Raw genomic sequence first — 3,372 nt, 5'->3', positions numbered from 1 at the left:
GCAGAACAGAAAAGTTCACCTACAGGTTCCTAACTCCATTTGGTGACTTACAACCATCTGTGCCTCTAGTTCCAGAGTTTCAACAATCTCTTTCTGTCCTCCACATGGATACATGCAGGCAAACATTCATACATATAAAGGAAAAATAAAGCGAAGCATGGTGGTATACACCTTTAGTTCCAGCACTCAGGAAGCAAAGGCAAGAAGATCTCTGTGAGCTCAGCCTGGTCTGCATAGTGAGACTGTCTCAAACAACAACGATAGATAGATAGATAGATAGATAGACAGATAGATAGATAGATAGATAGATAGATAGATAGATAGTAGGTAGGTAAGTAGGTAGATGGATAGATAGATAGATAGTAGGTAGGTAAGTAGGTAGATGGATAGATAGATAGATAGATAGATAGATAGATAGATAGATAGATAGATATTTTAAATGTCTATTGGGCTAAAGATATCTCAGGGGATAAAGATACCTGCTGCCAAGCCTCACAACCTGAACTCAATCACTGATGCCCTCATGGTTGAAGGAGAACCTGACTCCTACAACTTGTCCTCTGACCCCACAAAGTGTTACGGTATGTGCACACACACATAAATAAATAATAAAATACTTTCAAAGGTGATAAAACTGTTACTGTCAGCAGCAAGTAAGAACACACAATTTTTTTTAATTAGCCACAAAGAGAGCGACCACATCTTAGGCAACACATTCAAACAATGCTATCTGCATCACAGTATTATGTGCAACACAATGCTTCTCCATTCAATAAAGAGGAAAAGCTGCCACCATGTGCAAGATGAGGACTTAATCATCCAGAGTCCCAGGCAAACTCCTAAATCAATGGATGGATGCATAAATGAACGTAGCCTTCTTACAGAATCACAACCTGGAGGTCGAGAAATGAAAGTTCCAGGAAGGCAAATAATTTAAAACATGGACAAGAGTAATTTCCTCCCATAGAGGGTCATAGATAAAAAACAGACATGTTCAAAGCTGAATTTCCTGTGGCCTCCTAGAAAATATGGAAAATCAATTACAAAGCAAACAAACAGCCCTGGTTCATTAGGCTACGCTGCCACTGGCAAATGTATCAGAGCCTCAGTCCTGGGCTTTTACTCTAGAGACTTTGTCTGTGTCACACTTTGAAACATTTTTTATTTCCTCCACATATAAAACAAAAATAAGTCACTTTCTGAATTTAGATAAACATGGGTCAAAAATGGAACTCTTTTCTGTATCTTCTGCAAAACACATATTCAAGAAATTTAATCTGGAAACGGAGCTAAAATTCAATTTATGATTATTTCTAAATTATTTATAACCCATCTCCAAATCCTTTAATGCCCTCATCAGTTTCCCAGCTCACCTCGGCTGAACCCCCAGATTCCATTAAGACTGACTTTCCTATCTTCCCAGATGTGTTACCCTCCACTTCTCCAACCATAAAGTCATCCAGTGACTGAGGGGAACAAACTAAACCACCCGTAGCTGTGTGCAGAGCAATCTTAAAGCAGAGAAAGCTAAATTCCATTGTTAAGGAATGGTACAAACTCTGCACTGAGTTAAAATATCCTGCATTGTATTGAATTAGACTGAACACAGGCATCCGGTCACACAGGGGCAGCAGTGAGGCTAGAATTTGAATGTTTGGCCCCACATGGTTAACTCTTTTTGTTTTTCTCTGCACACACTGCTCCTGAGAGATCTGAGCTGATTTCCGCTGTCTTGTCTTGCCGGGCTTCAATGAACTGCAGCTAGAATTACCACTGTGACCATTCTGGAAGCCTTTTCCCTTCAGTTGAGTAGGAACACTGATTCTCAAGAACCAAACCGGAATTTTTCCAGTCCAGGTAAAGTGCTCTAGAAAGAAATTCATAACTCTTATTTTATGTAACTGAACTGAAGAAATACTAAGTTGGTGTAGGTAAAATGCAATATGCCTGGTGCATAGCAGTTATTATCTGTGGAGATCTTGTTACAATCAAACCTTCTATTTTATTATTTATTTATTTAGATTTTTGAGACCAGGTCTCAGGAAATTCTACAAGGGCAAGACAAGCCTCTGGACCTGCAACCCAAGAAGGCTAGAGCCATGTGCAGTGCAGGCTCACCAAGCTCAAAGAGAAACTGAAGACGAAGAAGCAGCAGCAGCAGAAGGGGCTGTACCCGCTGCACAAGTATGCAGTCAAGGCCTGATGAAAAGGCAATAAAGTGCAAGACTGGCAAAGATAGATAGATAGATAGATAGATAGATAGATAGATAGATAGATAGATAGATAGATACATACATACATACATACATACATACATACATACATACACTGGCATAATAAATACATCTTAATTTAATGCATTGAGTATTAACATATGGAGTGTGCAGGATAATAGTTCTATGTCAACTTGACATAAGCTAACGTCATCAGAGAGGAGGGAACCTCAACAGAGAAATGCCTCCATAAGATCAGGCTGTAGGTGAGCCTGTAGGGCATTTTCTTAATTAGTGATTTATGGGGGAGGGTCCAGCCAATTGTAGTAATGCCATCCCTGGGCTAATAGCCCTGGTTTCTATTTAAAATGAACAAACAAACAAACAAACAGGCTGAGCAAGCCGTGAGAGTGCCAGTAAGCAGCACTTCTCCGAGGCCTCTACATCAGCTCCAGTTTCCAGGCTACTACCCCGTTTAAGTTCCTGTCCTGACTTCCTTCAAGGTGAACAGAGACATGGAAGTGTAAGCCAAATAAACCCTATTCTCCCAAGTTCCTTTGGTCATGGTTTTTCATCATAACAATAGAAACCCTAAAATGCAAAACATATGTTAATTTATTCTGCATATATTAGTGGAGTGACTGTATACCAGGCATCATGCAAAGATGGTAAAAGCAAGGAGGGTTACTTCTTCATGATCTCCTGGAAGGCAGAAATCAAATACTTTGGCAAACAAATAAATAATTTATTAGTGGATGGAATAAGTATTGCAACCTATATGAAGTCTGGGTCCCTGTCAAAGAAATACAGCAAAAGTACCTTCAACACATCTCAGAGCTCTGTTGAGGTCATGGCAAACAAGGAATCATCAAAATACTGTTACCAGAGGTAGGTGACCCTCACTCTCCTTCCTGCTTCCCAATTTCCGGTATTGTCCCCAGCCCTGTAGCATCCCCCCTGCTGGGGCTTCTCCTTTTTCTCTGTTTCCCTTCCCAGGGTACTCCTCAGACCTTCAGCCTTTAGCCATCCTCCCTCACCCCACCCCATTATTTTGGGTGCCAGACATCCAGTGGCACTCGCTGCCTGGAACCCCACAGGCTGTTCTAGTCTGGAAATCCTCCCATTCCAGTCTGCAGTCTCATCCCCAGCCCTGTAGCCG

Source organism: Alexandromys fortis, unplaced genomic scaffold (genome assembly GCF_014885135.2).
Source record: "Alexandromys fortis isolate MF-2015 unplaced genomic scaffold, M_Fortis_MF-2015_v1.1 scaffold_146, whole genome shotgun sequence".
NCBI lineage: Eukaryota > Metazoa > Chordata > Mammalia > Rodentia > Cricetidae > Alexandromys > Alexandromys fortis.
The sequence above is the reverse complement of the archived record's forward strand: the minus strand, read 5'-3'. Positions refer to the sequence as shown.